At 40.4% G+C, this 13,898-nt stretch overlaps 1 protein-coding gene across 7 annotated transcripts in view; it reads right to left on the bottom strand.

Moving 5' to 3' along the window:
• HS3ST5 (heparan sulfate-glucosamine 3-sulfotransferase 5) overlaps positions 1-13,898 on the bottom strand; it is a 208,244-nt gene that overhangs the window by 95,316 nt on the left and 99,030 nt on the right. For all 7 annotated transcript variants that reach the window (XM_042795756.1, XM_042795758.1, XM_042795755.1 and 4 more), the window contains one exon: positions 4,173-4,373. The gene's annotated coding sequence lies outside the window, so the exon portion shown is untranslated. The remainder of the gene's footprint in view (positions 1-4,172; positions 4,374-13,898) is intronic.

Below are 13,898 nucleotides of genomic sequence, written 5' to 3'. Positions count from 1 at the left end.
AGGGAGATAGGAAAATTATTATAATCTGCATTCCTAAATTGAATGAGTATTTTGCTCAGCAGAGGCCTCTTGACTGCAAATAGTCTGAAATTACATCCTGCTGCTTAAAACGTTTTTTTTTTTTTTTTTTCAAAGTGAGTAAAAATGCCCACATTTTCTTAAATCAAATATTTTTTTAAATCTTATGTGAGTAAAATTATTGAGAAAGGGAAAGCCATATATCCTTCAGTTCCTCTTGTAAAAGCTGTTTGAAATTCACCTTTTTGATAGCAAGGACAAAGTGTCTAGAATTCCCGATTTTATATTTTTATCTTAATTATTTAATTACTAGATTGATAAATTTTATTATCATATCTCTCCCATCACTTTATTACTGAAAAAAATTCCATGTTTAAAAGTTCCTTATTTTGTGCAAAAGAGAATTCTAATATAGATATTTCATCAGAATCAGCTAATAGATGTGATGCTTAACACACTAATAAGATAAAACTCCTATGCAAATTATCCAGAAAAGACTATACAAATGTGAGCAAAAGACTATGAACTATCAAGGAGACATGGGGAATAAACTTCTCCCACAAGAGTAGCATGGAAAACACAACTTCATTCGTGAAAATTCTTTATCCCATTAAAACTAGAAATGATATCAAAAAAAAGGGAGAAGGCAGCCTGGGGATAATAATTAGAGGTCACTGTAGTTGTTTGAACGATTGTGTTCTACTGTGTTAATGCTACAAATGCTCTGCATTGCATCCTGCCTGAGAGTCCAAAATGGAAGAGAGGGTGGCTCAGCTCACCCCCCTCAAATTCTCTGTCCTTGAAGTAGTGACCGGTGAAAAGGTTAAAGGTAAAGGAAGATGATGGAACAACCGGTGTGGACATCAGTGCTCCACACCTAGAGTCAGAGGAGGCCCCAGCTTTGCAACACTCAGCTGTGTGTATATTTGTAAGTTAAACAGACCCGGGCTAATTCTCTTACCCAGGGTGTGGGTGGCCCAATCTCTCCACCCCAAAGCCAGGCGGCCGTATTCTTATCTGCTGCCTGGAAACTGCCCCTACCCCACGCTGCTCCCTGAACTCTACCCTGACGTTGCACGGGGTTGTAGGCCAAAACCACGCTGGGGAACACACGAACAGACGGGATGGTTGAGCAGGAGCCAGGGATCAAACTCATGTCCGAGCCCTATTTTGCTGCTACAGGTAGGTGTATAGGGCTTTAGGGTTGCTAATGAGGCAAAATGGTCGAGAGGAAGATGGGGTTATTCTTGTGTGAAAGATGGTTCTCAGGAGACCCAGCAAGTCAGGCAAAGGTGAGGACAAGGGCAGGGACATATCTTAAACACAACCTATTTTTCTGGAATTCAAGAGACCTTATGCTGAGTTGTGGTCGTGTTACTTTGGATTAAGATTCACAGCTCTTACCTGCTTCTGAAGTGGTGGATAAATCGCTTCTGGTTTTCCTCCTCACAAAATATATCTGACAGAAAATATCTTTTTTTTTTTTTTTTTTCTGTACAATAAGTCAACCTCCCAAGAGATGGAAGGGCAGGATTCAGTCTTCCCTATGTCAGGGGACTCTCCTCCCAACCTCCAGGAGGAACCTGTAACCTCCAAGACTTAGTCTGTATGCTGTAGACTTATCAGAAAATCTCTAGGATCAGTCTTAATTCTGGAGTTATGCCAACCATTCCCACTTCATAAACCATTTTTTTTTTTTTTTTTCCTTCTTCCTTGTGTGCAGATCATTTCTTTTGACTTAATAAACTAGGTAGTCAGTGCAGTATAACCATCATTTATTCATTTGCTACCTAAGCTTCTACAAGCCTTGTGGATAAACCTAGCTGCGCTTGTGTTCTTGCAAAAGGTAAAAGTCAGCCAATAACAAAATTCATCATGGAAAATTTAGACAGGTGAAACTCCACTGGATTTGCAGCCAGTCAGATAATTTAGGTCATTCTTTTTGATTTGCACTGGTTAAATGAACATAGTCTCCATTACCTATCAAAGAAAGTTTGTTCTCCAGTCTGTCAAATGCTTATAACATTTGCCATAGCATAAACTACAAAATCCACAAAACTGAAGAATGAAGCATTTTTCTGCATAATTTTCCATCCAAATTTATTTGTCGGCATTAATGAATGTGTGTTTTAGTAGCAATGCCGTAAGCAAAAACGCAAGATACGTAGGATCTTCTAGTATTTCCTATCCTAATATAACAAAGCTCTGTCAACTATTGTACTCAGTTTGCAGAACCCATAATCCTGTGCATTATGTATTTTTAACAGTCCACACAAAACACATATTACACGAATCCCTCAGGAAGCACAAACATGCCTGCAGTGCAAGGAGGTGGAATTCACGACACTTTTGACGTATGAGCTCTGCAACTGTGTGAGATATTCACCCTCAGTATACGCATATGTATAAAAGATATAATATTAAACAACAACACTCTATACATTAAAGCCACAATATGTAACCTATATGAATTTTCCTTTATTGGAAAATATTTAGGTATTACAGTGAGGGCACCCCACAGAAATAGCATAGATCTCCTCCATATGGAAATCTTTGTGAAATCTTGCAGCTCCTCTAACATTCTACTTTTAAATGGAGTCTGTATTTTTATATCCATGTTCTTTTTTTTCCACTGAACTCTGTTACAAAAACTCTCAGTAACTTCAATAGAACTTAGATGAAACAAAACTGTATTGTTACTTTTTTTTTTTTTTTTTCTTCTCTTCTCCTATCTGGAGTAGACATTTGGTGCCAACGGGGAAACAATTCCTTTTGACTAGGGATAATATTTTTGTCTTCTATTTACTTTATACAGAGAGTAGGCATTTAGAATGCAAACAGAAATGCTAGGTAGAGCAGCAGACAGAAAGGGATTGATTAGAAAGCTATTATTCAGATGATATCACTAGAAGCCCTCCACAAAAATGAGAAAGCAGAACTCAGTTCGTGTAATTCTAATTGCATCAAGTTTGAGCTCCATCTATTTTAGCTAATAGGTTTACTGCAACCATTTTAATAGGTTGTGGAGATGTTTAATAAGAACAAATAGTATTTGTAAAATGAATTATTTTTTTAAAATGGCCAAATCAAATAAGATGAAGTCGACAGAGTAAAACTGAAAATAATTTTGTCTCCTCCTCCCCCAAACCCAGATAGAGCAATAGTCCTGAAGAATATTCTGCAAAAGATGAAAACCAGATGGCAATCATAGAATAGAATCAAGGTTACATGACTGTTCACTTTTCTTCTCTACTGCATGTAGCATTATCCACATCATTATAAACATTTTTTTTATAATGTTATGATCGGTGCTGAAAATCCTGATGTATCTTTATGATCTTGCTACTTTCCTTGTCACTTATGTGTCTGAGACATGACTTGATGTGCACATATGCCCACGCACATTCCACCACCTTTCTGAGCACGTAGCTGCTTGCAGAATGATTTCTTCTAAATTTCCAATCATACGACAAAAAAATTATGTCAGTGAATTGTCCTGATTGAGGGTGATTTCCTGAGGCGGCAGAGTGGTGACAGACTAATATCCAGAGATTATATAATATTTTAACAAAAAGCAAGGGAGAGAAAAAGCATTTTATTAAAATCTCACAGCTTCCAGGAAGCGAATAGCTGCCATTAGGAAGAAATTCATTTTTTCCAACGTGTTATGTATGTCTTCAGCATTACCCTGAAGCCCACATGCCATCTAAAACAACTAAGCACACAGGTGAAGGAGCATCTACCCCCTCTTTCCCATTGCCTGTAAGCGAAGACTGTCTTGTGAGCAAAGGTAAGTGGAATACTCTTCTCGCCCCCTTTTTACCAGCTGTAAATCAGATGAGTGTGACTGCAAGGCACTAAACCCAAGCTTTGATGAAACACCACAAACATGGCTAATGGCAATCAAGCTCAGAGCACGGGCAGAGTTTGCCCTTGTCAGCCAGCAAGTCGTTTAGAGGGCTTTAACTTGCACCAGCTCACTAAGCACATTTGTTCTGTGGCAGTTAAAAGCATGATCTCAACTATATACGTGATGTCAACCACCATTTTATCCACCTGTGGCAATGTTTAAGCAACAAATTGAAACAGCCTGCACTGCTAATGGTTAAACGAAACAGTCCTGAAACATCAGGCTTTTAAAAAAATACACTAACCTTTGTGTCCTTATGCACATCCAGTAAGTCCAGTACATCCACATTTGATGAAGAACATTCAGGAGGATTTTAACTCATCTGTTCCAGTGTTCACAAGTCTTTAGTAGTTACTGAGAAGACCAGTCAAGGGATAAAGCAACTCCAGGTATGCAGATGGAAAGATCAGACATCTCTGCTGAAATGGTGTGCAACTCGCTGAGCCTGCATGAAAAGAGAAGACGCTTGCTGCGTATCTGAAAACAAAACCCAAACACAACAATAAAACAAACACTCGGCTTCCCTCTTTAAGGCTGAAAAGACGTTCTGTGCAGCAGGGCCCCAGAGGTAGTACTTGCCAGCTCAAGTTTTTGGAAGTACTGTCTCCATATCTTGTAAACATTGGCAGCCTGGAATCTGGAGTGCAGGTTAGGGAGGAAGGGGAAGGAAAACTACAGCAAACTTGTTTCACAATAGTAAGCCCCAAACAAAACCCACTTCTAATAACAGACAATTGCTGATCACATGTATTTTAAGTGGGCTACAGGAAAAAGAATGTTAGATCTTTACTGGCAAGGAGCAGTATCCTGTACATGTTACTTCTACTCCGCAGTTACCCTTGACATTGTCCAGAAATGTATTTTACAGACATTTTGTAAATCACTGGAAAAACTACTTTTATACTGAGAACAATGCCAGACCCATCTGGAGAAAATTTTAATAGCATTTAGTGAGAATTGTTTGACCGTTCTTTTTTTTTTTTTTTTTTTTTTTTTTTTTTTTTTCTGTTTTCTCTTTTTTTATAATCTATCTGTGCCTTTATATTGAAGAAATGGGACACAGACACAAATGTCAATATTCAAATGCAAACCCTATACTACAATTTCTAGCTTTAGACACGAACATGTCTACTTTCCTTCAAAGTAAACCAAGCCCCAAGGAAATTGGAATACATTTAAGCCTTCAAAATCATCAATGACAATGTGACCTGCCAAAAGACATTAACTCTGTACTTATTCTATTAATCAGGAAAAAATAATTCTGAGTGAAGACGTCGAATTAAATAAAAAGGTCTCAACAGAATTATTACAAAGAACGACCAGTTTGAGCACCTTACAGTATGGCTGGAGTCTGACAAGTGCAGATGCCTTTGTACTCTCAAAACTCAATTTTTTGTATGCTTGATGCACCAATAAAAGAACACAGAAATGTACAATGCAGTCACTACAGAATCTGGCATAATTCTAGGAGAATCACAGCCATTCTTTCTTTACAATTAAGTGTTTATTTCACTACAGAATTTCCATCTGTATTACGTAAACAGCTTGACTCAAGAGCAGTTTACCTCTGACTGCTTTTGCCTGTATGATACATGATTTACAATGCTGAATTATTTGTTTTTCCAACAGAAACTTTTATTTGTTAATAATTTATCAGATAAATGTCTTCTCATTGAGCAATTTAAAAAATGTAAGCAAATCAATGGCAAAAGACACCAAGCAGCATACTGTAACGATACAGTAATTCGAGCTCATATGTTAGACTGAACTGATAATGTCCCCAAAGCCCTCTTTTGATAGCTCGGTTTCACAGACTAAATGTTCAGCTGAAATAACTAATAAAACATCTCAGCTACTGCTCTGCAAAATCATGCCAGTATCAGGAACAGTATCTTTGAAAACCAATAGGCTGGATGCAGAAAACAAACCAACCAACCAACCAACCATACAGAACTCTGCAGGTATACATGCTCTCCCTGGAAATGAGATTAATAGTCCCGTGAAGAAGGCAAATGAACTTCCTGCTCAGATGTGTGAATGGGACTTTAGAAATCAGAAGGGTCTGATTCCTTTGATGTCAGTGATAGAGATATAGATTTTAGCATTAGATCCAATGCCATCACTCCTATGTGTGACACAGACAGTGAGGGAAGCAAATGAGAAAAATCCCTTAAGAGGTAGCTCTCAAGGGCTCTTAACATCACAAATAAGTCATGCTCTGAGTTACAGGATTTTCAGCTAAGTTGATCACAAGGAAAATAAAGTGTTTTCTAAAGGGCTGTGCTTTGACAGTCTTCACTACATTTGAGGTTTTAGAGAAAAGGAGGAATATTTGAAAACACCTTTGGAGGGAAACTGCATATATACATTTCCCCTCTTTCCTCTAAGTGTATTACATGAATTAAATAACTTAAAATTATCCAGGGCAGTACTCAGGTTCCCCAAGAATAATGATGCTGAAAGTCCTATCATTTTATAGGCATTCTGTAATTGCAGAATGGATTGGTTTACCACCAGGCTTAAGGATGGTCAATAAAGTGTTGACAGTATGTAAACTTATTTATAAAATGGATACTGCTCAGTTTAAATGAACACACATACTCTGCCAAGAATAGATTGTTTTCAAACTTAGTAATAGATAGGATTTCTCTTCTGTTATTTGATGAAATCTTATATTGATTGTAAACTGTAAGTTTCAAGGAATGACAGATCTACCAATAAAAGCCACAATCCAACAAGCAATATATGCAAATATCAATATATGTTATTATATATAATGAACACATATGTCATCAATTTATTTACTGTAAACAGTTTAAATGAATACATATGAAGTGAAAAATCAAATTAAGTAGGGGAGCATTTTTTTTTCTTCTTTGATTTCTAAATGAACACTTTCTTTTTGTGCTAATGAGAACACTACAAATTTTTGTTTAGTGACTGTCCATTTTCGATGTGCATTTACCCACTCTATCTAAGACTAGATTCTTTGACCAATGTGTCCTTTCAGACTCCATTCCCAGGACCCGGAGGCACCTCCATGCCCCACAATAGGGCAAAACGACATGATAGAGTCTATCACTTTTAGTTGTTTCCCAGAGTAGGATGCCTTTCAACAGACTGATTGCTTTTCTTGTAAGGACACTAGCGTTAGTGTCAACACTATTAGCCAATAAGTTGTGTCACTCTTTTTGCACAAAAAACTCTCTAGCTGCTTTCTATATAAGCCAGATGCGCTCAGCTCAGACATATCCAGGGGCTTTATCAATAGAGAAGCAGCAAAATTTTTAGGGGTCCAAGCAGTTCCTGCATGCAAAGCCTTAGCTACCCTTTTGGCCCATGAATTGCTGCTGGGTCCTGGTCCTCTGACTGTTCCCACTTGCCTCACGTTACTTTGCTCCTGGGATCCCTTTTGAAATGAGTCGGCTGGTTCCGCGCATGTTCCAGGAAACACCCTGGCCATAGTTCGGGTGGACATGACTCCCCGTAGGTGGTGGGGGCTTGCCAGGCTTGCCACCTTCCGTCCTACACAGCTGTTTGTGTGTAACCCAGTGTTGTGGTTGAGGTCCAGCTGGCAACCAAGCACCACGCAGCCGCTCGCTTGCTCCTCCTCCCTCCCAGTGGCATGGGGAGGAGAATTGGAAAAAAAGAAGGAATACTCATGGGTTGAGACAAGGGCAGTTTAATAACTAGACTAAATTATTAATAACAAGAATAGCAATAAGAAGGGATATAACACAAAGAAAGAGGTATAAAACCAAAGGACAAACCGACTGATGCGCAATATAATTGCTCACCACCTGCTGGCCAATGCCTGAGGAGCCATCTGCCCCTTCCAACCATCTCCTCCCCAGTTTCTATACTGAGCATGACATTCCATGGTGTGGGATACCCCTTTGGCTAGTCGGGTGAGCTGTCCTGGCCGTGCTCCCTCCCAGCTTCCCGTGTACCTGCTCACTGGCAGAACACAGGGAAAGGAAAATTCCTTAATTTAGGATAAGCGCTACTTAACAACAACTGAAACTTCAGCGCCTTATCAGCATTATTCCCATACTAAATCCAAAACACACTCTACCCACTGCTGAAAAAAAATGAACTCTATCCCAGCCAAAACCAGGACACCCAGCCAGCTGCGGTCCTCACGTAACCCCACATGACCTTATGATGCATCTCCTGCCTTTCCTCCATTCCTTTATTTGAGAGACAGGAGTAGAGGACTACGAGAAAACTTAAATAAGAGAATAACCAACTGATGTGGATGTATTGTTCCTCTCCATTAAGAGAGCAAACCCCTTAATCAGACACTCTATGACTTAAAAGCATTTCAAAAGCTCATTGAATTCAAAGCAAAGGATATTGTCTCTCATTATACACTATTCGAGAGGAGTCACCTGCGCTGCAAAAAAGGTTTTCACTGTTCCAAGTTGAGATGACTCCCACTCCTACCAAGGGCAGCAAGATGCTGCGTAGCTGTGTGGCTGCACCAGTGTCCAGTATAGTGGAATTCAGTTGCTAAAAATCATAATTCAAGGCACACTAAAATGTAAGAACTGCTGAAAGTTAGGTTGGTTTGTTTGTTTTTAATAATGAACTTGAGCTGGTTTACTGGTTTCCTTCTCTGAATCTACTAGATGCGGGTTTTTTTTTCTGTGTGTTTCAAGTACAAGAAAGCACTCTGCAAGAATTCTTATGAAAATAGATGAAAATATAAGAGTCTCCTGGTTCTGGAAAGGCAGAATTTAAAAAGAAATATTCTTTTTTTTTTTTTTTTTTTTTTTTTTTTTTCTTTTAGCTCAGAAAATAACAAACAACTAAACACTTGTACATTTTAAGTGACCTCTTCTTTCTGCACACATGAAAGTTACTCTCACCCAAATAATACACAAAACCAGTTACGTGCATACACCAAGTCCATTGTAATGTAAAATAAAATGAGTTAGATTAAGCCATGACAGCTAAATCATACTTGCTACTTCAGCAGAGTGAGACAGAAGGCACTGAATCTCAAGGTGTGGACGGTTTTTCTCTTTTACTTGTCACTGTGATCTCTTGCAGTAGTAACTACCTGAGGTAAGTCTGAACACCAAAGATCATTCAGACTAAAACCTAATGAGCAATATCTCATTGTCTGGTTTTAGTGCTGTTTTGAGCCCACATCCAGATGCTCTGATTTAATTGTATAATAGTTAATCTGCGGCCTTCTAAGGCATTTCACATCTCAGTATTTTAACTGAAACCTGTGTAAAAGTTAAGGTGGATAAGAGGCAGCCAGCTGGCTACGTTTCCTTCTAGACACAGCACGGAGAGCATCTATAGCTGCTCCCGTGGCAGTGAAGGGGCTGTCCTGGCAGCAAGTGTCAGGGCTGCTCTGGCAGGTTCAAGTCACAGTCACAGCTGGTCCCCACAAAAACAATGAACTTGCCACGAACGCCATGCAAACACACACAGAGAGCTGTAATGATGTGACTGGGGACAAAGAAGAAAAAAAAAAAGAAATATCTGTGGTTCGCACTTACACGGATTTTTCACCTCCTGGCTTCCCTCTGCTCCATTAAAATAATTTTCAGACTAACCTAAAATTTTTGAGACTATGGCACCTGACCAAGCTTGACAATCAGACTGCCCCAACTTTGAAGAAGCCAGAGCTTCTACTATTTGCTTCTCTGGGGTAAACCTTTCCGACAGATTGCCTGAGGGCGGTAGCACTGGGGAGTCCTCCAGCACAGACCTGCAGAGCTGACCGCATGTAGTCCAGGAACTCTTGATGAAACTTGGGAGGAATTTTTATAGATTGTTTCTTCTACCTTCCACATATCTATGAAGCGCAATCACCCTCAGGGAAACAACCCTCCATTCTCACAAATTTTGACATGCTGTGTATCACCTATTCAGCTATTATTCAAAATATTTTAGAGACATGTGAAGCCGTGGCATGCCATCGTGACCACCACACCACCATGTTCATCACCAGCTTTCCAGTTCCAAGTTAAATTTTGGTTGCATGATGGAATGAATTTCAAACAACTTGATAATTTGCCACCAAAAAGCTGAATACTACCAACCTGTATTTTTAATTTTTCCGTTTTTCCTTTTGAAATCAAATTTGCGTGTGATAAAACATGACTTGGACTATTCGCATCAATGTGTAGCGGAGATTGGTAAACACACTGCGCTAGTGTGTCCACATTTCAAAATAAGCACAAACCTCCTGTTCCCCCTGTTTAGCTGTCGAGAAAAAAGTGGCATCAGCATTCCATGCTGAGTAACGTGTTACTACGGTGTCAGCCTAGTGCAGCGTGTTGACACTAGGAAAGTTACAACAAGTCAAAAACATTCTCAAACTAAAATTACATTGAAAAAAAGGTGTGAGATGTGCAGTACATCTCTTGAGGCACTAGTCAGGACAACAGGGTCCTATTGTAATAAATGTTTAATAACAAAAACAAGAATAAAATAATCATGAACAAACTTTCTCAAAGTACCCTTCAACAGTGGTACGTACAACAAACAGAAACACCATTTATACCTGAGTATGGTTCAAAGTACCACAAAAGAGCATGCACGTACCTTTAATCCACCATATTCCCTCTATACACCATATATGCCATATGGACGTATTGCATACAATTTCTGTGGGTTCTTGTGCACCAGCTCTACAATAGTTATTCAATACAGATTTCTACCTGGGACAAGAGTAGCTGCTCTACTAACATCAATTCAGCACATCAGCACAACTGTACAGCCAGCTACAGCAGCTGAAGTTCTGGCTCACGACCTGCAGAAATGCGTCAGTTTTATGAGGGAATCTTGGAGGAAAATGAATAATGTGCTTCCTCTCGGAGAGGGAGACCCCCCCCCCCCCCCGCAGACACAAAACCAGCGTGAATTTTCTTAGCAGGAAATCTGTTTTCTAAGAGAGTCAGAAAAAGGAGGAGCCGGTGGCCCAGCACCCATGCCTGTGTGCAGAGGGATGCCTTTCTACTGCACTAACGTGAGAGGCAGTCCAAAAGGCTACAAGGAGGGGATGGAGCTATGATACCGCTCGTGTCACAGCCCTGGAAGCAGGGCTACCCACCCCATGCTCACTGGGAAGGGCAGGCTGCAACACATGCTGACCCTCGGCAGCTTTCTGTGACAGTGAGAAGACAAGGAAGGGCCGGTGGGACTCACACACGCTCATCAGCACAGTACAAACTGACAGCCCTGCCCAAAGGCTTAATGAATAATGTTAACGTACCTATATTTAAAAAAAGGAGACATTTGTTATGAAGATACCTCTCATAATGTGTGTATTTCTATGTTCACGTGTATTTAAATAAATCTATTCATGACACTAATTATTTTTTGATCAAAAGGAAGAGGCCAAAATCAGCATATATTATGAAAAGCTCTGTGAAAGTCTTTCCCTCCAAAACCTGAATACATATGAATATCAGCTGCTCCATCTCTTCAGAGCTACTTGCTACATCTTACCTTGTAGTGCCTGATACAATCTCTAAGTGGGAGAGAACAGTACATAGGTGCTCTCTTTCCTAATCCATGAGCTCAAGTTCACAGGCAAGCTCTTCTTTATTTTAATGTTAGGCAGTGTGAGGGTAGATGTCTATTTTGTCCTGTGTCTTATCCTCTTAACTGCAGCTTCCAAGTATTCCAGTTATCTGGATTTTTTAGAGGCAAGATAAAACACCAGAAGACCCATTATTGGAGCATATGATATACAAGGAAAGGGTGAGAGAACTGGTTTTTTTCAGCCTTAAGAACAGAAGGCTAACGAGAGACCTTGCTGTGGTTGGCAGTCACCTAAGGAGAGGGTGTGGAGAAGGTGGAACCAGACTCTCCTCAAAGGTGCACAGTGGCAGGGTGAGAAGCGCCGGTCACAATATGCAACACAGGAAATTCTGGCTGAATAAAAAGAAAAGAAAAATGGCAGCGAAGGTGGTCAGCTGGAGCAGGTTCCCCGGAGAGGTCGTGGAATCTCCATCCTCGCTGATATTCAAACCTCAGCAGAATGAGGTTGAGCTAGCTGCTGTGCGACTGGCCTGCTTTCTGTGGGAGGTTGGACAAGAGGCACCCCGAGGCCCCTTACCCCTCAGGTGACTGGTCCCTCTGACAGACCAGACCTGCTTCCCCCAGAACAATGGGTATTTCTAGGAGAAAAACAGCTTCCTACCTTTCTGAGTGAGATCCACACACCAGTACCCCTAATCCCACGCCAAGATCGCATGTGCCGTGACCCAAAGAGTCTCAGTCCCGGCAGCTTTCCAGGGGAAGTGCAGCCCCGTGCAGACCTGAGCTGACTTACAAAGATGCACAGACTGTAGATAAAACATTAGGGCTGCAGAGTACAGTAAATACATTCCCAATGCAAGTATCACGATGGCTTATCTTTTCAGTACCTTTGCCCGTTAAAGTAGGCTTTGGGAATGAAGCGCAGGCCAATTATAAATCGAGTTAAATATGTCTCCTTGACCACCTTCTCTCCCTAAAGTGATCAGCATATAAATTAGATGAATTAATTTCTCTGACTCGACAGCTTATTAGTTTCATCTGTGTTTTCAGCAGTTTGACATCTTCTCAAAACGGAGGGGTTTAGCATGTTCCCAGGGAGGCAGTGAAAACAGTGTAACCCTGCACTGAACCCCCTGGGATCTGATGCGACCCTGCCTCCCTCAAAGGCATCATCCTTTGATCTCAGCACCTTGCCTACCCGGCCCTCCTCTCTCCCGGCTGTCGCAGCAGCCTCTTGCAACTCCCGCAGTTGTGGAGGAACCAGAGTTTTCCATGGACACGCCAAGGGACAGCTGCCAGGTGCAGGAGGAAGCGCCGTGGGTACGGATGCACTGTGTATATATATATCTGTACAGCCCCTAAAAGCAGCCCATCACTAACCAGCCAGTTGTTTAAACAGGCTGCACGGCCGCTTTGTCAGAAATCAGCTTTGCACTTTGAGCGAAGACACTGTCAGCCACAAAAAATGCAAAAAAGTTGCCTGTGCTAACAAAATTATCTTGCCGTCTCCTGGTTTCCTTCACAAACACACACAGGGAGAATTGCTCTTCACCACATAACAGCCGCATTTGAGACTGAGCAGCAGTCTTTATTTCCCATTTGCTTTTATGTCAGTTCCTATCCTGCCCAAACACTGCCAACCATTATCATATTAACAGCAGATTTGAAAAGCTTTTTTCCTTTCCAGAGCAGAGGTGTTCAGTCCAGTCTCAGATGACATGGCTGAAGTTTCACAGTGTTCTCTCACGCGTCGGATTAATTAACTCAGCCCTGATTAATTAAAACTAGAGGTTTCTTTTATTCAACCATCTAAAATACCAAATTCCACTGATTTCCTGCAGAGATATACAGGCACAACAATTCCCACTGTGATCTTTCATTATTCTTTACAGAGATCCTGTGCCATATCCCATACTCCCACTAGAATTTTACTGATATGGCTGTACTGACTTTGGTAAAATTATTCTTGATTTACTTTGGCACAAAAAAGATCAGCATCGGGCCTGTTGGGATAAGATAGTTCCTCCCCATGGTCATATTTACTTTACTTAAGACTACAAAAAAAAAAAAAAAAAGTACACTGCTCAGACAGCTTTGCTATACCATCCTTTTCTTACTGAAAAAAACAAAAAGAAAAAAGGATTTACAGTCTGCTCTAAGGTGATCTGCTGCTCTTTTTGGTTACCTGAAAGAATAAGGACAATATCAATCCAGAGTTAACTCTGCTGTTCAGTTTTCCATGTACATATGTTCTTCTTTATCCAATGTTTCTTAAGAACTAACCAGTTCTGGGAAAAAAAAAAAAAAATCTTTCTTCAAAAAAAAGGTGAGGAGGGAGCAGCTTTCATTAAAAACTGAGAAAGCAATTGAAATTAAAGCAGGGTCAGTTTTAGCTGTTCCCATTTCCTGTGTCATTTCTATGCACACGTGTTTGCCAGCTCTAGTAAAAAACAACAGATCT

Source organism: Tyto alba, unplaced genomic scaffold, assembly GCF_018691265.1.
Source record: "Tyto alba isolate M040663 unplaced genomic scaffold, T.alba_DEE_v4.0 Super-Scaffold_22, whole genome shotgun sequence".
Classification (NCBI taxonomy): domain Eukaryota; kingdom Metazoa; phylum Chordata; class Aves; order Strigiformes; family Tytonidae; genus Tyto; species Tyto alba.
Note: the sequence above shows the minus strand (reverse complement) of the source record. Positions and strands in the feature narration are given on the sequence as shown.